This window comes from Microtus ochrogaster, unplaced genomic scaffold (genome assembly GCF_000317375.1).
Source record: "Microtus ochrogaster isolate Prairie Vole_2 unplaced genomic scaffold, MicOch1.0 UNK3, whole genome shotgun sequence".
Taxonomy (NCBI): domain Eukaryota; kingdom Metazoa; phylum Chordata; class Mammalia; order Rodentia; family Cricetidae; genus Microtus; species Microtus ochrogaster.
The window spans coordinates 7975727-8002627 of NW_004949101.1; the positions used below are offsets into that span (position 1 = coordinate 7975727).

The 26901-nt window shown below is 37.5% G+C and overlaps 1 protein-coding gene and 1 pseudogene across 1 annotated transcript in view; one reads left to right on the forward strand and one right to left on the reverse strand.

Moving 5' to 3' along the window:
- The window catches only part of Macrod2 (MACRO domain containing 2), a 1889857-nt gene that overhangs the window by 1848128 nt on the left and 14828 nt on the right, over nucleotides 1–26901 (reverse strand). The gene's annotated exons all lie outside the window — the stretch shown is intronic.
- Nucleotides 10964–11813, forward strand: LOC106144300 (annotated as a pseudogene).

Consider the following 26901-nt stretch of genomic DNA (forward strand, 5'->3'; position numbering starts at 1 on the left):
GGAAACTTGTTTTTTTTTTCCTTTTCTCAATAAAAAAAAAAAGAATCCTGAAGAAAAAAAAGAATGGTAAGAATAAAAACTGTTGTAGCAGAAAAAAAAAAAAGAAAGAAATAGATCACTAAACATAAAAGACTCCAAGACCACTTCCTTCCCCACAAAAGGAACCATTGTCCTGAAGTCTCATTCTAGATTTTCCTGCTTTTGAGTTTCATATCCATATAATATACAACATGCTCTTCTGTGTTGGCTTACTTTGATCAACAGAATGTTTGCATAATTTCTTTGCTGCTACACACAGCTATAATTTGTTTTTACTGCTATTTTCATGTCTCTATGATTCTGACTTGAACATGCAATCTATCCATTTTACTATCGATGAACATTTTTATCTTCAGGTTTTTCTTAATAAAAACAATGAAAGTGACTTATGTGTTGTTATGGTTATCTTTCAATTCCTACTGAAATTGTTGGACATATGCACTACATAAACATAAACTTTATGAAGATACTGCTGGATAATTTTCAGAAATTATTTTCCCAATTTATGCTCCCAGTGGCAGCACAGATGTTTCATTGGCCTTCATATTTTACTACCAATATTTTCTACCCTTTTTATTTTCAACAGTTCTAGTTGATGTTGTAAGGTTATCTTAGTATGGTTTTAATCAGAATTAGCCCTCTGACTAGTAATTTTTAGCACTTTTATTAGCCGCTTATATTACTTTTCTCAATGCTGTCATCAAACACCCAACAAGAAACAACTTAGAAACGGTTTCTTTTGCATACTGCTTTCAGGGTATAGTCCATTATGGTAGAAAGTCATGGCAGCAGAAGCTCGTGTGTACCCACAGTCAGGAAGTTCATAAAGATGAAAGCCGGTGTTAAGCTCAGTCTCTGTTCTGGTCCTCTTTAGTGAAGCCCGGGATCCAGCCTTGGACTGGTGTCACTCTCATTCAGGGTGAGTCTTCCCTCCACAATTAAACCTCAAAGCCATAGCTCTAGGTGCCTGACTCCACTCGAGCTGAAAATGAAAACTAACCACCATACCATGTAAGTCTCCTCTTTTATTAAACTGTTCAATTCTCTTTCTCATTTTTGGCTGGGTTTTCTGTCTTTCTCAGATGACAAAAGTTGTTCATGAAGCACATGCACTGCAAGCACTCTTCAGTGTGTTCTTCTATTAAACCTTCTATTAGACAATCTTGTCGGTGTTCAAAGGTAATAAATCCTTTCCTTTATGCTACTGAAGACTTGCTTTGTTTTGTTTTCCGTGCTGTTTAGGAAATATTTTTAGCCAGACGTAAACCACCATATGTGTTCTCCTCCTGTTGAATGAGCTTTAAACCCAGTCACAAAAGCAGCCATGCCATTATTACACAGGTAGGCATATCTTGCCTAGAAAGTAGGTATTATATCACACATGGTCTAGAGCTAGGCCTTGGTAAGCTTTCTCTCCCAGCTATGTGTAGAGCACCTTCTGGCACTATGAAAGCTAGCCAATAGGGAGGAAGCTTCTGTTTAGTTCCACCTCGATTTCTCAGTGCCCTGTAATCTAAATGTACAGTGTCTTACCAGATTATCTAGTTTGCTTGGCAACCAAGAGTAAGGGCAATAGCATCTATCCCTCTCTGTGACCTCTCTGGCCAGTAACTCAAGAGGAGGTATCCCACACCTAGCACTGAGGTTCTTATTTAATAATCTATGACTTCTGGAAGCAGAATTATCTAACCATAAGGAGAATTTCTGCAGCAAGCTCTCTTTTAATTTTAAGCATAATTTTAAGATATGATTTTTTTAGTTTATAAAGTAGCAGGTTTACATATGGCTTTATCACTAATCCTTATTTTTGTTACCCCTCTTCCAACTCCACTTACCTGAACCCTTTGATCCCTGTATAAGTCTTTTAACACCTAGTATCCCCCATCTAACCCCAATACACACAGTTCCACGACCTCTGTGTTTTACTATATCTTCCTCACTAGTTGCTCACCTCCCCTTTCTTTCTTCCTGGCCCTTATAGATACTGACTCAAATTTAAATACAGAACTCCATATCCAAAGCTGGAATCCACATATGAGGAAGAACGGTGTCTTTCCACGCCTGATTTACTTCAATTAGTACCGTATTTTCCAGATGCATTCATTCTCATGAAAAATTTATAGTTTCATTTCTTTAAGCCTGATTATAATTGAATTATGTATATGTCTCTCACTTTCAGTATCATTCTTCATATGGTAGACATCTTGGCTGGTTTCATTTCCTAGCTACTGCACAGACCCCTGTGGAACATGGATGTGCTGGTCAACATTCTTTAAGTATATATCCAGGAGTATTAGCTGGATCATATGTAAATTCTGCATTTACTTTCTGACAAACCACCATATGGAATTCCATAGTGACTGTACCATTGTACACTCCTACCAACATTGAATATGAGCTCCCCTTTCCATACAACCTCACAAGAATCTGCTATTTCTTAAATAGCCATTCTGACTGAAGGGATATAGTACATGTCTGATAGCATAAACCCTGACAAAAGCATATGGTAGGGGAGGAAATAGGTCAAAGCAGAACACATTATTGTTTCCCTAGATGGGCATATCAAACTGCCTTCTACATATTTACGTTTATGTCCACAGACTAGAGCAGCCCTCGGGAAGGGGCAGAGAAGCTCATTTCTGCAGAGATAGTGGCTAATGAAGAGACTCCTATCTGGTCAAAAAAAGGGAGAATAAGTGACCGACAAGTGCTCAACTTTAAATAACAGATCACCACCACTCTTCGACTCTAGTGCCAAGGAACATCACAAAAGAAAGGGGAGGAAAACATTATAAGCCAGATGATGGCAAAGACTGCTTTGAAATGCTGCCATCCAGATGGATATTTACACAGGACTGGGTCCTCCAACTTTCTATCAAGGCTAGAGGAGGGGACCATGAGGTTCCACCCCATCCTGAAAAGCTAATGACTGCTAATGGGTGTTAGGAAAGAGGGAGTAATTTTCTCTAATAGAGACTAGGTGAGACGAAGGGATCAAGAGGGGAAGGAAGATGACAGAAAGTAACAAGGGAAGTTGAATATAATCACAACAAATTATATGTGTGTATGAAACGGTCAGAAATACAGAAAAAGTTATATAATTCTGAAAATCAATAACAAGAAATATATGCATGACCAAGAGACACAAAAAAATCATGAAACCCTAGAAAAAATGAAAAGGACAATTTTTTTAACAAAAGAAACACTTTCTAAGCTTCCTCTCTTCAGGGTAAGTGCTGGAAGGAACCCCCAGTACTCTCCTCTCTACAGACAGTAACATTCTCCATGCTTTAAAAAGGAAAGAAATGTTAACCTCCTTGAAGACAAGGAAGGTATCTTGAGGCTTCATTATTTTGCTTTTCACATATAAATTTTTAATAATTATGCACAGTGGGAAACAGGGTCAAGTTCCCTCCCCCCGCCCTTTTGGCTAGTCAAATAACCTGCAAGATTTATTGAAAAAGATACTGTTATTTAACAAACAGTGAAGTCCACTATGAAGATATTAATAACGGACTTTCTAAGAATCAAAAATGTATAACTAAAACATGTTAGGAACTGAGAAAATAATAAGCAAACAACAGCAATGCATAACTTTAATATAATTCTCATAAATATATAATGACTGAAGCAGTCAGAAATGAAGCATATCCGAGGAACACACACATGCAACACCTCATAACCCATATAGAGAACACTATGATCCTCAAGGGCTGGGAAACATTTTAAACACCGCTTTAAATTTATCTAAAGAAAAATAAATTCTTGGGAGGAAAGCACACAAGCTTTATTCTTCTAGCGACACTTTAAACACATACATCTCAAAATTTTAAAATACCTTAAATCACTTCAAAGAGTTTATTTTGTTATGATATATGCTATGTATTATGTGTGTGTGTGCACAGAGGCCAGAAGTCAATATTAAATGCTGCTCTTCTATAAATCAACCTTATTTCTTGAGACAAAGTCTCTCATAGAACCCAGAACTCACTGACTATCCAGGAAATACTGGAGATCTGTTTGGTTTGGGTTACAGATGCATGTCACCATGCCCTGCTTTTATATAGGTGCTTATTAGGATTCAAACTTAGGTCTTCGTGTTTGTGCTTCAAGCACTTACCAACTGAGTCACATCCAAGCCTTGATGTTACTTTTAGATGAAGGAAATTACAGAAATTACACACCTATTATATTGAAAGCCAAATAGTGACAAACTTTAGATAGATAGATAGATAGATAGATAGATAGATAGATAGATAGATAGATAGATAGATAGACAGACGATGGATGGGTGGATAGAGATATAAAAGCATTTAGTCAAAGTTGCACTAGAAAGCAAACAGCAAACTTACACATACACAAACACAAACGGAGATGCACATACAGAGAGAGAAAGTAGAAAACTAAATTATCAGAAAAGCCTATAAAAAAACTAATTAATTCAGTTAGAGAGTACAAAAATACAGTCCAAAACAAATTAGGGCCTAAAAAACAAATATTCATCTACAAAGCAGACTAATGTTATAGGAAATTCTACTTTCAATGAGTAAATTTTTTAAACTGAATAAAGCTGATGATTATTAAGGAATACACAGGTTAATACAAGAAAACGTGACAATTCATGATTAATTTTGGATTTTGCTCCAAAGATCATGACATCACCCTAATGTCATTCAATAATAAAAACCATAGCGTAAAAAACAAAACTGCTCAGTGAGAAGGGAAAAACACAGGCTAAGGCAAAGAACTAGCAAATTCCAGAGACAGGGCCTACTTCTCAGGCATTATGCATGTTGGAAAGTCATCACTAGAGGGCGGCATTGCAAAGATTATAAAAACATTGCTTGAGGAGGTACCACAAAAACCACAACTCTCTCCACTGTTTATGCTCGTTTTTTAGGTAGTAAAACAAAAGATGTTCCTGTGTTGAATAACTTTAGAGCATGTTTAAAACACGATTTCATTATTAGGCAAGAAAAGCCATGCCCATGTTTTGGGTGTTTTGTTTTTTTTTAACTTACAATGTATAGATAATATTTGAAGTTTCACAAAGCAGACACTGTAAGATTAAAAATGAAAGTGTATAAACATAAAATACTGTTTTCCACAGTGGCTTTGATATATATAACCCTTGCCATTTGAATAATCAAATATATCTTTATATTTTTATGATTTACATATATATTTAACAGTAATAAAATTATTGTATCCAATATAGGACTATAACATGTGCCTATAAATAGATTTTTCAGTCAGAACACTGAGCATTGAGAAACGCCTTACCTCAAAAGTGTATGATTACTTCTAACCCTCCTTGCTATCAGTAGGCAATGCCCAGACTATCTCACAGAAATACTTGCTCATTTTTTTTCTTTCTGGTACTAGCACAGCTGCCTTAGTTTGACCAGCCTCCAAAATCAGTGGTGCTGTAAATAAGACACAGATATCCAAATTTTCAAGTGTGAATTCCTTGGGGTGCGTGAAACCCACGCTTCGTGTCTTTTCTCTGCAGAACCAACCTCCCTCCGAGCATCAGAGCTCTGCCACCTCCCATGTCCATTTCACCCGCTAGATCTCTTAAGGAAACTGAGGTTGACTCCTTCATTGGACTTCGTGGGCTTAAATCTTAAATTCTGTCCTTCCTCAAATCTTACTATAATGTTCCCTTTCAATTACAAATGTCAAATATAACCACTTCAGAAGACCACTTTTATCTCAAAGATAAGGGGCTACCCAAGGCCAAGAGGACTTCTTATAATAAACAGCACCTGCAATCTTTGCAGGTGCATCTTCTGCCCTGCGATCTTCTATGGGCTGTTACTATAACAATGTGCACTTGGTAAGCCTTTTCCTCCACTGTGTTGGGATGTCCACATCTACCCAAACCCTTAACTGACTAATCTTACAATTTTTCACCCTTCCATAGCTACTCTAAATTTTCTTGGTAATCTCTAAGAATCATCCTTGAAGGCTTTTAGCTCTGGAGAAATCACTCTCTACAAACATCTTCCATAAGAGATCCCTTCTTACATTAGCAGGCAGTTGATCAAGGAGCAGGCTCTCAGTAAACGCTAATAGGAGCTTACCTAACAAGTCCCTGACAGACATGACAACTTAAGTCATTTGAAACAGTTTGGCACTTTTCTTATGACCCTGCAGACTCAAAGAACCCTACCTTCTTCTCCTGAACTCAATGAACATTACCTACTCGTAAGAGTTACAACCTAGGAAACGATGAACTTCTCCCAATAAACAGACAGGTTTCACTTCCTTCAGGGGCTCTGAAGAGGATCCTTCCCACCTTTCACCTTTTGATGGTTCCAAATGTCTCTTGGCTTGTGGTCATGATACCTCATGTTCTGTCCTGCTCTTGTCTCTTCCCTTGTTTCTCACCATGACACTGGTCAGTGACTTAAGTCAACCAGGCAACCCACATGCCCTCCTGTCTCAGTGCTATTAATCTTATAAACAGACAAACGTCCTTATGCTAAGTTAGGTCACCACAGGTTCTGGGAATTAGAACTTGAATATATAGTTTCAGGAACCAATACCAGACCACTGCCAATAACATGCTGAATATTCCATAGGGAGGCATTCGTTCCAGAGACAGGCTAAGGTGTTGTGACAGCTAAAATAAAATTGTTTCTAGAGCTGGTAAGCTCCAGAAAGTAAAGATCTGTCTGCCTCCCAAAATGCGCAGTTATAGTGGTTAGGTGGTGATTTCAGGGATGGGGAAACCAACAACAGCCGTGATAGAATAAGCTGCAGTTTTCTATTTATGGGAGGTCTATTTCTACATGGAAGTAATAAAAGACACGCTTTTATGCCTTCAGTACAAATACAAATTAGCATAAGTAAACATGTGGAAGCTAAACTTAAAGATCCTATTTCAAGAAAAAAGCTGGTGATGACTGGCAATTTTATTTAAAGAACATTTAATAATTCAACTAGAAAGCACTATCAAATGGATTATTCACCTTGAGCTATTTTTGGAAAATGAAAATTCATCATACAAAGTAAGCCATCTGACAAGACTCTTTTATACAGTTTCAAGGTAGGAGGGCTGCTGTCTTGGGTAGCTGAAGTGCCTGATGTTGTGTGAACTTGTGGGGGTGGGATGGGAGTGAGAGGTTCAAGTCTTCAGAACTGTAAGTGAACCCTTCTGACAGAGAAAGAGCTGTACAATCGCCAATGAGTAATCTGGAAACTAATCTCTGAGGATAAAAAGTAGAAAGAACAGTATTTAACGATGAATTCATTCTCTCAAGGAGAGACAAACTTCCTACCTGCAAAATGATGAAAAGATAAACATTAGGAGTTTAGCAGGTTGTTGTTGAAAAGCAGATTTGTAGTTAATACAATTTTACTAAATCCTTTATCCTGACTTCAGGGTAAGATATGACTGTCAGAGTAAAACATTTCAGTGTCTGTGAAGCTGTTTCTGCTTATCTTAACAGCTTTGATGAAACAATATTTGCACAATACTCTATCTACTTTCTTGGTTTGTTTTTATTTCCTTTGCAGCATTATATATGAGCCCAAGGGCTCCTGGGCTGAGAAAGTCTTCACCACTGAACTACAGCCACAGACAGTTCTTAATTAATAAAGAATAAGTGAATCTTGAATAAATCATACTAGAAATTAGTATCACACAGAGACAACATGAAAATACCTAAAACTACCAATTAATAACTTTTCAAGCAGACACCAATTAAATCTAAATGGCATCTACTTTTCAGCCTAGAAAAGGGGATACTAATTAAATATTACATTTAATTGGCAATTCAGTAAAGTGGGCAATTCCAATTTTCACCAGTGTTCCAACAGCAATATCTTCTATTCACAGGAAGGACAATGTCATACTCTCTCCAGTGATTACCTTGTCTTTTCTACATCTCAGCTGCAATGGCTTCTATAAACCAAGTCATATCACAGACAGGAAATACCACCTTTGTATTGGCCAAGAAAAGAGAACCAAATTGGATATTTAATGAGGAAAAGAAAAACAAACTACACTCAAAGTTAGTTTTAAAAGGAAACAACTGAGCCAGCAAGATGCTCAGTGAGTAAAGGCAATTGCTGCCAAATTTGGTCACCCAGGTTCTGCCCCAGGAGCCATATGGCAGAAGGAGAAAACTGACTTTTGGAAGATGTCTTCTGACCTACCCATGCTTACAAACAAACAAAAGTTATAAAAAAAATGACAGGGAGGGAGGGAGGGGGGAAAGAGAAAGAAAAAGAAAAAGAGAAAGAAAAATAATTGAAAATATGCACTGCAGAATTTTCTTGTAATAACCAGCAATGAAAACAGAACATAAAAACTGTAAACACCATCATATTTACTTCCAGTTTTTATTTCAAATTGATCAACTAATTCATCATTTACTAAGTATTTACTAACTGTGAAACACTGTCCTCATAAAGGCCAATTTAAAAGATTATTCAGGAATTCAAAGCAGGAAATAGTTTTTCACAATGCAATTTTTATCTTCCCATCACTAAAGAGCTACAAGAATTAGTTCCTCTCCAAAACCACAGAGAAACCCTGTCTCGAAAAACCAAACAAAAAAAAAAAGAATTATTTCCACAAATATCAATTCATACCAATTATTAGATGTAATACTAAACATAGAGAAGAAAAATAAGGCAGTATATGCCACTGATAAGGTTTTGGTCTAATAGAAGAAAAAGTAAACATACAATTAAAATAAATATAAAAGTGTTTTGAATAATCCTATATAAAAAAGGTTCGTGGGGAGAAGCGATGTTGGAGAGGTGACTATAGCAAAAGCCACATGTGTGTCAGGTTAAAAACCATAAACATGAAGTGCTCAGGATGGCTTTAAGGCAGGGTCATTTTCCAAACTTGCTAGAAGATACCATGGTAAGATGAAGGCAAAGCTATGTGTTTTCAAAGATCTTTCCCTGTCATAAAAGGCCCACGAATGAGTCCTTTATAGAAGATAAATTTCAAGGAGGAGAAAGGGAGGCAAGGGTCAATTAGATCTGCTTTTTCTTTTAGCTTCTAGGGAGAAGCCTACAGATTGGGTGAGCTTTAGTGTATAAGTGAGACTGCCATTATAATCCCAATAAATGTTTACCATAAGAGTGATACAAATAGAAGCGAAGACATTTAAAAAGAAACAAACTTAACAATATAGAGGAAATTGATACAGCTGTCACTGGAGTAGTATAAGACTTCAAACAACTGCATACATTTTTCCAGCAATGGCAAAGGTCATCAGGCTTAGAAAGATGATGAGTTCAGGTTTTACCAGGCTGAATTAGACACAAGCTAATAACTGTAATAGCTTAAATATATACATTAAGGTCTTAACTATGGAATAATTTCAGGTATTTCGTTTTTTTTCTTTGACAGGGTTTCTCAGTAGCTTTTTTTTTTCTTTTTTTCTTTTTTTCTTTTTTTTTTTTTTTTTTTTTTTTTTTTTTTTTTTTTTTTTTTTTTGGTTCCTGTACTGGAACTAGCTCTTGTAGACCAGGCTGGCCTTAAACTCAGAGATTTGCCTGCCTCTGCCTCCCGAGTGCTGGGATTAAAGGCGTGCACCACCACCGCCCGGCCTTTCAGGTACTTCTTAAACTAATTTTTCTTAAATTAATTTATGAAAGTCTACTTATTTAATCTGATTTTTGCCAGGTTTTCCTGTTTTAGTTCTTCATTCATATCTTCACATCTCATTGTATAACAGTATTCCCACATTTCATTTTAGCATACAAATCAATTTATAAGAGTCTTTCCATACCATTAAATTAATTTCCAAAATTTGAGATCAATTTGTCAAATTTTAGTATAAAAATTAATACAAATCACTCTTTCTGAGGAAGAAGAGGCTTTAGAAGGGTGAGGAAATAGCATAGCATGCATTATCAAAACAGAGTAGAGCAACACTGGGGGCTACAAGTTTATCAGGGATGGGGTGGGAAGACAGAAAAGGCATTGGGAGTGAGTTACCAAAACTAAGTGTGTATGTGTATATTTTTAAAACCTTAAAAAAACCCACCACTTTGTACGTTAAAATATAATTTCTTTTTAAAAAGGAATTTGAACATAGTTAACATGCAAGAATGGAAAATGGATTAAGTAAAATTCTCAGCGCTTGACGTGGACTACTTGCCTATAAGTTACTAATCGGGAAAGACCCTTCAAACAACACAGACTACTGACATTCTCTAGTTTTCCCACCAGAGATGGTTAGGATCCTATAGCTGGCCAGGAAGTATAGTACAATGACATTTTTTATGTTTCAGTAGGAGAACCCTGGCCTCTGGAGTGCAGCACAGAGACTGTTGTGGATCACTGGTTCTCTGCATATATCGCCAGCCGAAGACCCAGTTCCTGCCTTTGCTCATTGATGGGTGGTACCTTTAGCTAGAGTATCCTGGTTACATATTCTGGTGGCTCCATCAGACAGCTTGGGAACCCCCCCCCCATCATCTCCCTGCAGATCCCTGAGGATGGACTTCCAGGCCACACCCACACCCCTGCAGCTGGCAATGCGGAGCCTACTGAGGGTCGAGTCCTTGGCCATCACTGGTCTGTAGGATCTGCCCATGGAGCTCTTCCCACCACTCTTCAAGGAGGCCTTCAGTCACAAATGGTCTATGATCCTGAAGGCGATGGTGCAGATCTGGCCTTTCCCCTGTCTCTACTAGGGGGTCTGATGAAGATGAAGGCACCCTACCTGGAGACCTTATGAACCACACTGGATGGCACTGATACACTGCTTGATCAGAAGGTTCACCCTAGGAGTCACAAACTGAGAGTTCAGGGTTTGTGTGTTTTGCACGAGGACTTCTGGAACACATATGGGCTAGAGATCGGGCAGTTGCTTGCTCTCTAGAGGTAGAGCGTAAGAAGAAAACACAAGACAGAGGTTCCAAGGAGTCATTGAAGGTGTTTATAGACATGTGCTTCAAGCCAAGAGCCCTGGGTGCAAGCCTGTTCTACCTCTTACTGTGGCTGGAAAGGAGAAAAGGCTTGCTGGACTGTAAGAAGCTGAAGAGCTCCACGATAGTTCTCTAGAACATTGTGAAGGTTCTGGAAATGCTGGACCTGGACGATATGGAGAAAATGGAAGTGTGCTGCAGCTGGAAACTGTCCACCCTGGCCAGCTTTGCTCCTTACATGGCCCAAATGAGAAATCTTTGCAAGTTCCTTCTCTCTCATATCTACATACCTGTCCCCATTCCCCCCACCAGGAGAAGGGGCAGTAGATCAACCAATTTACCACTCAGTTTCTCAGTCTGGAGTGCTTCTGCAAGCTCTCCCTGAACTTGGTCTCCTTCCTTGAAGGTCAAATGGACCAATTGCTCAGGTGCCTGAAGGTCCCCTTGGAGACTCTGTCTATGGCTGACTGTGAGCTTTCAGAATCAGACTTGAAGTCCCTGACCTAGCGTCCAGGCATCTGTCAGCTCAAACATCTGGACCTAAGTGGTTTCATATGGACCAACATAAGTCCTGAGCCCCTCTGAGTCCTGCTAGAGACAGTCGCAGCTACCCTGAAGACCCTGGACTTGGGAGAGCTGTAGGATTATGGGACTCCCAGCTCAGTGCCCTCCTGCCTGCCCTGAGCAGCTGCTCCCAGATCACCACATTCAACTACTTAAAGAATCCCATATCTGTGGCTGTTATGGAACATCTGCTCTGCCACACCACCAGGCTGAGCCGCTTAAGCCTGGAGATGTACTCTACCCCCTGGGAGATTTATGGTGCTCAGGGTGCTTCCCACCACAAGAGGCTCGATCAGCTTCATTAAGAGCTAAGGACAATGGAGCCCCTGAAACACACCAAGACAGTGTGGTTCAGCATCATTCCCTGTCCACCTTGTGGCTACCAGGTCATGTGAGTCAGAACCCAAGCTGCACCAGGGCTATGGTCCTATCCAGCTGGGTACTTATGTACCAAAAGATTCCTTCTACCTCTTAGAAGCAGGTTCTGTATGGAGTAGGTGAATCCTGAAGAAAATACAGAACTTGTGGTCTCAGTGTGTTGGGGGGGGGGGTAAGGGATGGATCAGGCAGCAAAGGCAACCTTAGAAAGAGAAATATTGACCTGGAAATTGATGGGACCTTCAGGACATGTGCATTCAGAAATAAGAGGTGAAGTTTCTAAAATCCATATGAAGAAACACTTGTGGGTATTGACTATGATGTGGACCCGAGTAAAGAAATGACCAGTGTATTCTTCTCTCCTTGATGTTACAGGGTGAGTGGAATACACCATGATTGTTGTTGTAGCTTTGCAGGCCTAAGTAGCCACCATCAGCTACCCCTTCCATTTCCAGTTCTGAGCCCTAGAGAATGTATCTGCCATCAATCCCACCCATCTAAGAAGGCCACAGTTCTCCAGAGGGCAGTACAGATTTTAGACAACTTTAACCAAGATGAATGAAAAGAGCTGGCAGATGGTGATGCCAGGTGCTGAGGACCACTAAAACCCAAGTGGCAAGAGATAGGCTTAAACTTTAAATAGGCAACAACCATACACCGTGCTTGAAAATCAGTAAAACAAGACCTGGAGATGGTGGCACAAGCCTTTAATCCCAGCACTCAGGAGGCAGAGGCAGGAAGATCTGAGTTTGAGCCTACCCTGGTCTACAGAGTGAGTTCTAGGACAGCTAGGGCTACACAGAGAAACCCTGTCTTGAAAAGCCAACCAAACAGAAAATCAGTAAAGCAGACAGAGTAGTTAAGAAACACCTTTGTTGTCTAAGGTACCTAGGTCACAGCTGACCACAACAAACAGATCTGTTCATCATCTGACCTGTGTTGGGTCTACAGCTGTTACAAACCTCTTGACTAGTCCTATTGCACTGTGGGTAGGTGGCTATTAGTAATACTTCTGGGGGATTAAATGTAGGACTCTGCATGCTAGGCAAATGCTCTACCACTATGAACCTTTTTTATTAAAGATTTATTTATTTATTTATTTATTTATTTATTTATTTATTTATTATGTGTACAGCATTCCTTCCATGTGTGCCCGCAGGCCAGAAGGGGGCACCAGGTCTCATCATAGATGGCTGTGAGCCGCCATGTGGTTGCTGGGAATTGAACTCAGAACCTCTGGAAGAGCAGTCAGTGCTCTTAACCACTGAGCCATATCTCCAGCCCCCACTATGAACCTTTTAAAGCATTACACTGCTCTGGGTATATGTTGGATTTAGGGGAATTTTTATTGTTTAAATAAATGTGTGTGAAAGAAAAAAAAAAAAGATCCCACGACCAAAGACACAATACACTTTGGTTACAAACATCAAGAAATCAAACTTAAACTGATCTGAAAACACCCTTCTTGCTAGCTCTCATAATGCTAGGAGGTGCTATACAGTCTGGTGGGTGAGAAAAGCCAGTAATAGTATTACCCAGTTGCACACTAAAGTAACCTTTCCAGACAAGATTTGCCCAATGGTGTAATAGCGTCATGAAGGTTATTCCAATAACCAAACACTTTTTATTAAAGTATCCTCCACAGGAAGGAGGAATCCATGCCTGGTCCTGTAAACCTGGTCCAAAGCCCACCGCTCAGGAGGTCACACATCCTAAGAGGAACCTCCTACTACTGTTTTATTAAATGAACATGTTGTCAAACTGACTTTTAAATATTTATGATTATATCCATACATTAGTGTTGCCCTTGATCTTGGTCAGAGAATCTTCTCTCAGCAAAAGTCAGCAGCAAGCACATAGACTCATAGACTCCTAACTGACCAAAGTGCTGAGAGTAGGTGACTACCAAGTGCTAAGCCCTAAATGGGACATTACTATCATATTCCACTCAAGGCTCATGAAACGTGCGTAGAAGGGAGGGGAGAAAAAAGGCAAACGAAAAGGATGAGGAGGAATACTGTGAAAGGCTATCTCTAGACACGGCATAACTGCTACTACTTGTGAACTTGCTGTAGCTATGGTTACTTGCACAAGAGCAAGCTAATAACACAAGTCAACACTAATTGGATTCAGAGACTTACAGGAGGAGGAGGATATCATCTTCAAAGAAGGATGAGGATACTTAGGGGGAATGAGAGTGGGGAGTTGGGAAAGAATATAATCACAATACACTGTTTACATGTATGGGATTGTCAAAGAAGAAATAAAATATATTCTATTAAAATCATCTTCTCTGATATCACAATACAGTTAGTATTAAAATTGTTACTGTAAAAATATATAAAAGTAATATAAAGTCTCAGAAAAGTCTGAAGAAAAACAAACAGTAAGTTTTGTACCATGAACTGCACACTAATTATGAAAAAAATTAAATTACAATTCTATCAAGCTGTTTATGGGTACAAATTAGAGAACTGATCAAAACATGAATATGAATCATATTTCTTTTGAAAGGTTATTTATTGACAAAAAGTTACAATTAAGGTTGAGTAGCATAAATTTTTCAAATACAAGGAGGGTACACTAGAAAGCTCTAGTGATAAACACACAGACTGTATGTTTTTGGTTTTGGCACACACTATTTATGTGTATTCATCTTGGAAGCACCGCTGAAGTGAAAGACAGCTGCCATCATTCATGGAGGACAAAGAAGTGTTTCTGCATGTTCAAGACTGATGACTATATCCAGAAAAGACACACAGTCCTAGATCTGAAGTCCAATTGCCTGTCCACACTAAAAGAACAGCATTTTTTTTCTTTAAAACTCATAAAATTCAGTCATTTCTAAATTCACTCCCTTCTAAGTTCTCAGTGTTGACTCCAAGAAGACCATGATAAACACGTGACAGAACTGTGCGTTTGCATTTCTCCATTCTTGCTGTCTGTTTGCCTTCAGGAAGCTCACAACAGAACTGCTCATTTCTATCACCCTTGTCTGTTTGCCTTCTTCACAGTAGACTCTTCTCAAAGGAGTCTTCAATGAGTCTTTCTTGATTCACAATGGACTGGAAGACAAGATCAGATAAAGGTCTCTTTTTCTACTTCCCAAGCTAGAAAAAAAAATAATAAATAAACAAATAAGATAAAAATAATACAAAATTCTCTCATTTAAAAGCTACAATTCTTATTCTTCCTGGAGGAAAAAAAAGCCAAAAAACAAAAGAATAAACTTTTACTAGTGTGTAGTTTTATTTTACCATGGCCAATTTATGTACAGGTTGTTACAGGTGTAAGTTCCAACCACTCTGTCTAAAAGGTAACTTTTGAATTACAAATCATCATACACTAAATAGTGAAGCTTATTTGTAGAAAATTTCCACACATTTTCCTGACACAGTCAAATAAGTTGGTACTATTTTAAGCTGCAGTGAGACTAGAGCTATCATAAAAGTCATTTCCTAAACTCTGGGCACTTAATCTCCACTACTCTAGGGAAAAATCAAGAAAGTAAGACTTAAGGAGCTGCACTTAATTAGCCACTTAATTAAAACGCATAGCTATGTTAAAACATTGTCATGTCTGGGAAGTAAATCAGGGTGTCAAACGGTTAAGCAGCCAATTAACACAGCTAAAGGAAAGATAATAAAGTTTGTCACAAATTAAGTTTTAAAGTACATATTCAAAATTTTTTAAAAAAAAACAATATAATTTACATTCTAAACATTTTCTACCGGTTTTTGGAAGTTTTTGATAGCTATTACTATGAAGTCTGCATGTTATATACCTAAACGTTCCTGGTGAATCTTACTACCAACTCAAGCTTGTAATTCAAGAACGATGATACAACCTTCTTTATTATGATAATAATAATAAAAGCAGTACAGAAACAGAATGGTCCCGTTCTTTATAAAATTTCTACTACTCTTAGAAAAGACCGCTCCTCCATTCTATCACTGCCATCCATCTCCAAAACTCCCCAAGATCACCCACCCCGTCCATTAAAAAATAAAATAAAATAACTGTTCTATCCAGTAAAAGCACAGTCACCAAGCAAAAGAGACGAGAAGAATAATACCTGTAAAACTTTCTTTCTATAACTTGTCTCAGGCAAGGATCCGCAGGTTGTCTCTCCCATGACATTCTCCACCATTTCTCCAACCATTAGGGATGCATCCTGAATGATGGTGGAGGGTTCAGAAGTTTATAGTAGATGTGGCATATCAAGACCAAGGACTATATCCATCTCTTCAAAAAAGGGGTGGAGCCTTTCGGGCAGTCCAGAGTACCACCTTCACACCTCTGTGATTATTCTCATTACTATTATTTTAATACTGAGCAATTCCTACACAGAACCCAGAACAAACCACAAGAATATGCCTGAGAATCATGACTCATTCTCTTGGACATTCTCTTCATGATTCATTATTTTATCATACAGATTCTGACTCATTTCCACTAAAAAAAATGCTAGAGATTATTACTTTGTGAGTAAAGAAACAGTAGCTCATATCTATTAATCCAGCACACAACAGGCTGTGGCAGGATTGCCATATGATGTGGGAGTGATTTCTTTCTAATCTGTTGCTTTCATTGGTTAATTAATAAAGAAACTGCCTAGGCCCATTTGATAGGCCAACCCTTAGGTGGGTGGAGTAAACAGAACAGAATGCTGGGAGAAAGAAAGCTGAGTCAGGGAGTCGCCATGATTCTCCTACCTGACACAGATGCAGGTTAAGATCCTCCCTGGTAAGCCACCTCGTGGGCTACACAGATTATTAGAAATGGGTTAGATCAATATGTAAGAGCTAGCCAATAAGAGGCTGGAACTAATGGGCCAGGCAGTGTTTAAAAGAATACAGTTTCGTGTAATTATTTCAGGGTAAAGCGAGCCGGGTGGCGGAACAGCCCAGCCGCTCTTTCATACTACAGCCGTAAGTTCAAAGCCAGCTATAGAGTGAACTCCAGGCTAGCCTGTTTTACAGTATGGAACCTTCTTTCCAAAAAAAAAAAAAAATCAGTATTTTAAGGTATTCTCTACAAATACATCATGCATAAAATCCAAATGCAAAAGGGAATTATTGGTTATCCCCACAGTAATACTCTATGCAAAAATAAAATGCTGCAGAGAAATGTTTGAAAATACTTATGTGAGTTTCAAAAAAACAATTTCTTAAGAGTAATGGAAAACTGTATTTTATAAAGAAGCTACAGGTTTGTGATTATGTGCAACTATTAAAGAGGTCCAGATCACAACTGCTACCCGAATGATGTCATCCTCCTTTTTAATTCAAATGTAACGTTTACTTTGAGTTGAGCATTTCTTACAGAACAACATGGTGTTGAGAAAAACGGAAAAAATATTCCTTATTTCTCCATTGTTTTTCTCAAAAGGAAGATCTTATTAACATTTCATGTCCTCTACTCTGTCCTGTGATTTTATGAAATTGCACATAATTTCTGACCATAAGTGTTGTATTACCACACTGTTCTCACATCTTTCTTCTTCACAATATATCCTGGCTTATTTTCTTATAAGTGCATTATCAGTATCACTCACGCATTTTAGTATTAATGCATAATTCATTGACCACTAGGAATTTTGCTTTATTTCTTATTTTCTATTGTTCCTGTCTCCTCTGAAGACTGAAGCAGCTGATTTCTATGCCCCGTGTTACTTTTATCTTTAAACTCCACTTTATTTCTACATTGATAATTCAATTTCCACTCCTCCCTTTGAAGAATTTACCAGCCATATTTTTAGTTTCTTGGACCTATGCATATTTCATCTTTTAAAAAGTCCTTTTTGACAATTTTATACTAACAATTTTGAGAAAAAAATTAAGTTCTACTTATTTTTTACCCTGTTCCAATTCCTAGGAATATTCTTTATTGTTGTTAACATTCTATTTTATATCGTTGGCTTTCTGTAAGGTTTTCCCCTTAAGTTTTATATTACTAGTTTTCTAGTGAGCCATGATAACCAGAATTATTAATAATGCTCCAGAACTATCTTACTACATTTCTCTCACAGGTCTACGCACTGTCGTTCTCCAACAGTTTGTTACAGGACTAAGTTCCACCTTGGCTCACTCCGTGAACACTCTCAACACATGACAGAAATCTTCAGAATCACCGTCTGCACAGCAGAAGCCACAGCTCTGCTCTGGAGACATTCCTGCTGACACTCTGTATATAAAGGAGGAAAGCAGAGGACAAGCTGCTCCACAGTTTTAAAATCTGTTAGTCTACAGTTCACTCAGATCCTTTGAGTCCATTAGAATACAAATGGAGTTTCGTTTCAGTGATTGGAATTTTTATTTCTATTTCTAATTCTTTTATGTATTTTTCCTTTTTGTATTTTTCCTTTTTAGTTTGAGAATGTTAGTCCAGACAACCATCTACCTCCAATTTAGACCCAACACTCCACCTCAGGTTTAGTTTATATGTGGATATGGAGTATTTTAACACTTGAAGGGTACAACCATGCATGGGGACATGGGCACATGTTAGGGATAGAACCCCTGGACTCCAGTAGCCACAGATAACAGTTCTTTCAGGTCTACCAAGCCTCTAAGACTTTTCACTTTCAATTGTGGTGTAGTAATAGGAGCAGCGGGGCTGCATCTCTGGCACCCGGCTGACCCCACGGCTAGCTTTACCCAAAATAATTACACGGACACTGTATTCTTTTAAACACCGCTTGGCCCATTATATCTAGCCTTTTCTCGGCTAACTCTCGCACCTGGACTAGCCCATCTCTAATAATCTGCTGTAGCCCACAAGGTGGCTTACCAGGGAGATTCTAGCCTACGTCCATCCTGGGTCGGAGCTTCATCGTGTGTGCCTCAGAGAGCAGAGCTCTCGCCTCTGCCCGCAAGAGTGGAGCATCGTGTCTCTCTGAGGCGTCTGCCCCCGAGAGGAGAGCTGTCGAGTCTCTGAGCTCACTTCCTCTTCCTCCCAGAGTTCTGTTCCGTTCACTCCTCCCACCTACGTTCTAACCTATCAGGGCAAGCAGCTTCTTTATTTAATCAACCAATGACCTTCCTCCACCATTGTGGTTTTCTCTGTTCCTCTCATTCAGCCTGCTTTGCATCATCAAGAAATACTCCCAGAATATGTGGCACCAGTGTCACGCTTTCTTACTACTCAGTGCAGTTCTTCTTGCACAATGCCACTTAGCCTTGTTTGTTGTTCACTGAGACAAGACATCCCCTATGTAGCTCAGAAAGCCATGAGCTAACTAACCACCTTCCCTCCTAAGACCTGCAAGCGCAGCAATTTCACTTGTATGCCACCATGCTTTTCTTTCTTCATCTCTCAAACATATTTAGTTCTTTTGCACAGATAGGGGGAGTATTGATGAACAGATCATTTGTTTTCTTTAACTGAAATTCTCCTCAAATTTCCAACAAGTATTTGAGATACCTTCTCCAACTCTGTACAGAGGAATCCTTGACATTGCACACTACCAGTGCAGTTTTCCTTAACCTCCAGCCTACTCCCATTCGTTTTAGCACACGTGGCACTAAGTCATCTATAATTTATTCACCTGTCATTTTTCTTCCATGCCTACCATTTTATTAGAAGTATTTTCTTTAAAAATGTATAGCCCGTAAAAAGTACATTCTTTCCAATTCTTAGATTCAACTTTATGTTCAACTGATTATTTGGGCTTGAAATTTTTGCTGATGTTGATACTTAATGCATACATTTCTCTTTTGGTCAAGAGCTCCCTACTCTGATTCATTGCATTTTGCTTAGTACTTCTACGTACTATAATTATTTCTCTGTATCAAAAGTTCATAGACCTTTTGAAGCAACATGTTTTATCTTCACAGTTGATAAGGTTTTACTCTACACAGAACTCTAGGATCACGGCACTTGCATCTCAGAATTGACAGAAATTTTCCCACTATTCCTTAGCAAATACAGGGTTACATAGAAGAAGCAAATACCACTCAGATAATTTTTTAGTTAGGCCCATTTAACTTTACCAGGAAACTTGATTTTTCTTTGTTATTGGTCCTTGAAGTCCAAAAGTTTGATTTTACCAGAAGTTTTCTCCAGTGTGCCTTATTTGAAAGTTTTTTTTTTCCACATCAGGAAAGTTTCATTTTACTAATTTACAAATTGCTACCTTTGTTACATGTACTGTATTTATTTCCAGAATTCCTGTTTCTCGACTAATAATTTCCCATTATCTATTCTATTCAAACTTTTCTCATACAATGTTTAATTTTACCGTGTACTTTCTACAAGTAAATTTGGTTTGACTATCAATGTCACTTCTTACTACTTCCTTTTGCTGGAGGTAGAACTCAAGTTCATGAGAGGCAAACAATCTTCAATTGAACTACATCTCCTGCCTTCCTCTATTTATAAAAAAAATACTATAAAGCAGATTAAGTATACAAAGAAGTATAAAGTATTACTGAATAAATAGCTATTTATTCACTATCGAATGTAAGGAAATTTTTAATCGGTATTAAGAGAACAATGCCTTCCTTTTCCTCCCAAAGGAAACCAAAGTTTGGTATTTATCACCATGTTAGATTTGAGTTTACATACAGATATACAGATACAGATATAGATAGAGACATAGATAGAGACAGCTATAAGACAGAAACCGTATTGCTTTGCATTTTTATGCTTCACATATACCTGACCTTTTAATTTATTTTAATCATTTGTTGTTATACTGCTAGGGATCTAACCCACAGCTTTGCCTAATTATTATTACTATAACTCACAGCACTGATGATGATGCCAGGGATTCAATCCACAGCTTTGCCTTTCAGGCAAGAACACTATCCCGAGTGGCATCTCCAGCTTCAACCAACTTGTTTCTTTAAGACAGTGTCTTCAACTCTTAGCTCATAATTCATCAATAAAGTCACAGTGGTTGGGGATTACAAAAGAAAAAAGCAAACCAGGAGTGGTGGGGAGTGAAAACAATGGTAAGTCACAGTGACAGATTTATAAGAAGCATACCTTCTGCTCTGTCAAGATCTATCTAAACAAATAAAAAAACTGAGCTAAGGTGTGTGAGGGGTAGATAGGTACATGAGTCACTTCCCTAAAATTGTCTTATTACCAGTATGAATAAAATTCACAATGGTCCTAAAACCAGGTAAATCCTAAGAAAATCAGTGACAGAATGTGCTTCCAGAAAAGTCAAGTTTACAATATTTTACAAGCAAATCAGCCAAGGAAAAAATGCCATTTCTTAGTTCCACTTTTCCACTGTGCCAATCAACACTGCAATGAATTGCCTAGTTTAATGTATTTAACCGTTTAATTATAAACAGAATAATCTCTGTATTTAACTGCCTTTGAATAAACTCACAGGTCTTTTGATCACCAAATAGTACTGCTATGTTATTCTGTACTGACAACGGTCAGAAAGGGAATACCACTAAATACAAGATGAGTTTATCTTAGAACAATAATCTCACAGTCAAGGCAGGCACATTAGGCATCTGTTCAATCATCAACCATGAAGAAATTGTTTTGACTATGCCTGACTGATTTTCATCCAGAATCCCTCAGAATATTTATTTCCAATGACAGAAAGTGCACTTTCAGGAGTCAGTTCCACATGTGACAAACTAGTTTCCCAAAATTGTTATTATATTGTTCTAAAATCAGATGCATAACTTCAAAGAAATGCTCCAAAATGTTGCCTAATGCCCTTAAAAATAGGTAGTCATCCATCTCACCTACCACATAGAATCATTTCCCAAGACAGACCCCATGATGCGCTAAAATATAGTCTAGTAACTTAAAATAAACAGTATTTTTATTAGACTATGCATCATTAAAGGGAAAATCCCCAAATGTTAAAATATAAAAACTGAGCCATCAGGTGCCACATGCCTTTAATCCCAATACTCAAGAGACAAAAGAAGGTGGATCTCTATAAGTTCAAGATTAGTCTGTCTATACTGTAAGGTCTAACTTAGTCATAGCTACATAATGGAAACCTGTCTCCAATACACACCACACACACACACACACACACACACACAATTTTGAATTTATATTATTTATACTTAAATTTATTATATAGTTCCAATTTGAAAATTTATTTTAAAACTAACACTTGTGAAGTTGGCAGGTGCTACGATACAATTAGGGCAATTACTGCTGCTATTAGATTTGGCAGCTTGCCCTGCTTTATAAGAGTTACCATTTCTGGTGATACTAAGACAACTGCAACCTCTCAGCACTCAGGCAAGAAGATCAATGATCACTTGTGAAAAGGATATTAATCCCATTAACTGGCTGAAAATCTGAAAATATTAGGAAATGCCAACATTAAATATTGCAGAATAGATGTATAAATGGTTTAGAAAAAAAATCTCAGCTAGAAGTAGAGTAAATTTTTAAGCAGTACTATATCACCAACTCTCTCAACTCCACAGAACACATACACATCAACAGCTCGGGTGGAAAAAAGTCATTCAGGTACACTGGACTGAATGCCAAGACATCTAAAGAGTGAGTACCTTAACCAATATATTTCAATCGTTTCCATGTATGTTCAAGGGAAATGTGATGGAATAACTGAGTAAATCCAAAAGTGTTCTGAATAGATTCAAACAGAAAGTTTTGCTTTTTATATTTATTGAAACTGGTAATTTTTAAAGAATTCACAATAGTTTAATTGGCAATGTTTATTTTTTCCTTCTTTACTGGAATACAAAGAAACAGTGTATTCTGCAGCTGTTTTCAATAGAATGATTATTTAAGAAGTGAGTGGTAATGTGGCATACTGATATTTACAAAAACTGGTTTCCTGTCTGCTCTCTTCTTGACAATTAAATATGGCCATACGACTTGATATATTTGATCCAAAATGTGAATGAAACTCACAGGTGCCATTGCCAGGCCTACACCTCTAAATGGCATTGATATATTTCCAGAAATCTACAGTCTACTAAAATTTCGAGGCTGGGGAGTGAAGAGTAGCAACTACATTATTACCTCAAATAACACAGAGAAACATTTGACCAAATCCAATCCTCTTCCAGAAATTTCCTAAACATAACAGAAATGTACAAAATGTCTAAAAATTAATATAATAGAAGCCTAAAAATTCACGAATATCATCACACCCGACAGTAAAAAACTGAAAGCATTTTCCCCAAATCAGAATAAAACAAAGATGTCCACTGTTACTACTTCTCATTAACACAGTACTGGAACATTCCAGTCAAAGCAAAATACACCAGATGACATGAAAGGCATCCAAAGAGGAAAAGTAGTAAAATTCTCTCTGTTCACAGTTATTATATACAGCAAGAGTCAGAAAAAAAGGATAATTAGCTCTAATTCAGCACAGTTGCAAGATACAAAACTATATACAAATATCAGTTGAATTTATAAAAGTAATAACCATTGATAAAAAAATTAAGACATTTCCATTTACAATGACCTGAAAAAGAATGAAGCTAGTTAACCAAGGAGGTGAAAGATTCTACATATAAAGCTAAATTAACATTTTAAAAATTAAAAATAACATAAACGGAAAGACATACCACTGGTTGATTGAAATATTAAATCATGGCAAAGATAATATCACTACCCAAAGCAGTCTACAGCTTCAACACAATCTCTATCAAAATTCTGAAGGTATTTTTGGGAAAAAACAAATCAAAACTCAAATTATCTCAATAAACATCAAATACAACTAATCATGGAAAATTAAAAAAGAACAAAGCAAAGGACTCAAACTTCATGATTTCAAAGCTTACTACAAAGCTACATTACTGAAGCAGTGTGACAGGCATTAGTCCAGATTTATAGATAATGGGACATTTTAAAGTTGGTTTTCAAAAAGGGTACCATGACTAGCCAAAGGTCTTAAAAAGAACAGAATTTTAAATAACAGATACTAGAAAGCAGAATATTCACATGTGAAATAAAATGTACTTTACTTTATATCATACACAAAAATTAGCACAAAGTGAATCAAACACTAAATGTAAAACAAAAATTCATTAAACTCTTTTTTTGTTGCTGTTGTTTTTGGGTTCTTTTTGGTTTTTTTTTTTTGTTGTTTGTTTTTTTTGGTCTTTTGAGACAGGGTTTCTTTGTGTAGCCATGGCTGTCTTGCTCTGTAGACCAGGCTGGCCTGGAACTCACAGACAACTGCCTGCCTCTGCCTCCAGTGCTGGGATTAAAGGTATGTGCTACTCCCTCCCAGTCACCATAAAACTCTTTATAAAAAATGTTTTCATGATATTTAATATAATCTCTAAGATATGACACTAAAATCAAAATTCTGACACGACACAATGGTGTGTTAAGTGTAAAAGGCCAGATAACAAAAGACAACTACTATATGATACTACACACATCTGGCATCCAGAACTAACAAAATCAGAAACAATGTAGTAACAGTAGCTGGGTAAGTAGGACAAACCAGCAGTTTTGTTTCTCAGTTACAAAGTTTCTATTTGGAAAGATGAAAAAGTTCTGTAATGAACGCTAGGGATGGTTACATGCACTGTATATTCACTTAAAGCCACTGAATTCTATACTCAAAAGGACTACAATGGGAATCTTCCACTATGCCAACAGCACTGTTGAAAAGATTAAAATAGTAAATTTTATATTGCATTTTATCACAATAAAAAATTAAGTAGTTTAAAATCTTACAAGAATGGATTGGGAAGTTGGCAACCACCTGCATCCCTGTGAATACACACGCACGCATGCATGCACACACCAATTAATCTAATAATGAATTGATATATTAGAAAACTGAATGATACAGAGATAAATAAGAAAGAGTGTTTATCAGACACAGGAAAAATATTTAAAAAGAGATGTATCTCCAAGGAAAAGAAGAAAATGAATTATTTTAATAAAGCAGAAAGGGTATGAAGTCCTCACAGCCTCTAAATCATTATATGCACAGTCACAAATTTATCCTCATCGTACTTATGTTTCTTTGTGTACATCTCAGTCTCAAAAATCTTCCAGGTTTTCCACTGCTTGGGCATACACTTGGCCACTTCTCTTAAACTACACCCATTATCTATGCTATGCAGCCTTGTGTAAATCAAAGGCTTAAAACAAAAGTAACCTACATTTGGTTCGTGTTCACAGAAAATTTCAGCAATTAAATATATCATAGAAGACAATACTTATAAAATTCATAGATTTAAAATTAATAAATGGAGGGCGAGGCACATTCTGAAGACTCAAACAGGAAGACCACAAGAACTAAAAGTTTGTTCTCTTTGGCTACCACCAACTTGTACAAATCTCAGGGTGTCTGTTTGCACTGAGCAACTAATATTTATAAGAAACTCACATTTACTGTGAAGTTTAGTGTGTTGTAAAATACAACTAATAGAATACTATTTTTTTTTTCATCTTGAAACCATGATTCTAAGTTATTTTTAAAGTAATTTATAAAATAAGATTTAAGATCATTGGTTTGGTTTCTACCTTTTAACATGCTTTATACAAGAACAATTTACTGAATACCCGGTGATACATCTGCAGTGCTTACTTACATGTTGTCAAAATCATCTGATAGATTTGAGATTATTAAATGTATGGAAGATTATAATGAAAAAGAAAAATTGAGGTGCTAAAGAGAAATAAGAAAAGATATAGGAATAAGAAGGGGAAGAATGTGAGATGTGGTTAAACAGCATAACAAAGAATGTCTGATGTAAACAGCAAACAACAGTCAAAATCTGAATAATGAAAACATCCTTTAAAAATGTTAAGTATCTGGATTAATTTCTAAGGTCCCATATGAATCTTTAAAAAAATGAAATGTGGGAAGAAAAACAATGAATGAAAATATTAATCAGCAAATGACTTTACTATTTAGTAACCTCACAGGACAATGACTTACCATCTATTGTGTAAAATGCATTATGCTAGACAACCAGGGACACAAAAGATATTGAAGACAATACAGTACCCATTTTCATGGTAATTACAGTATCATAAAGGATCCTCATCAGACAACCTTACTATTGACTACATAGGGCCAGTTGTTATCATCACTTTCTGAAAAGGAACACAGAAAAGAAACTGTTTCAAAAAGTGAGCAAAGAAAAACTTAGGAAGGAACAGAAGTCTTTCCACTTCAAAAAGTTACAGATGATAATAATTATGCAGGCAAGATGAATAGTGCTTCCTCCAGTACTAGAGCACAGAATACTCCAGAAACAGAAAGGAAGATGGCCAGCTGCAAGTAGAACAAAAAAGCAAAAGCTTGAAGAATAAAAACACATGTAAAGACTTCAGAACTATTTTGCTATTTTGTTTAAATACAGATTTTAGTTGTATACTATCTCTTCGTGATTGCTTATAGAATAAATCAGAGTAGTTCTATAGATTTTTAAAATTTTTTAATTTAGGCCTGGCGATGGTGGCGCACGCCTTTAATCCCAGCACTCGGGAGGCAGAGGCATGCGGATCTCTGTGAGTTAGAGACCAGCCTGGTCTATAGAGCTAGTTCCAGGACAGGCTCCAAAGCTACAGAGAAACCCTGTCTCGAAAAAGTAAAAAAAAAAGAAAAAAAAAATTTAATTTATTATTTCACAAAATAATATGTACGGGTGCTTTGCCCTCTTGTATGTCTGTGTGCCATGTGCATGCAGTACCCATAGTGGTCAGAAAAGGGTGCAGAATGTCCTGGAACTAGAGTTACAGGTGACTGTGGACAGACCAAATGGATGTTGAGAACTGAACTCAGGTTTTCTGCAAGCAGCCAGTGATGGAGGAAGGTCATTGGTTGATTAAATAAAGAAGCTGCTTGACCTGATAGGTTAGAACGTAGGTGGGAGGAGCAGACGCTGGGAGGAAGAGGAAGTGAGCTCAGAGACTCAACAGCTCTCCTCTCAGGGGCAGACGCCTCAAAGAGACACAATGCTCCACTCTTGCGGGCAGAGGCGAGAGCTCTGCTCTCTGAGGCCCATGCGATGAAGCTCTGACCCAGGATGGACGTAGGCTAGAATCTTCCCGGTAAGCGCACCTTGGGGT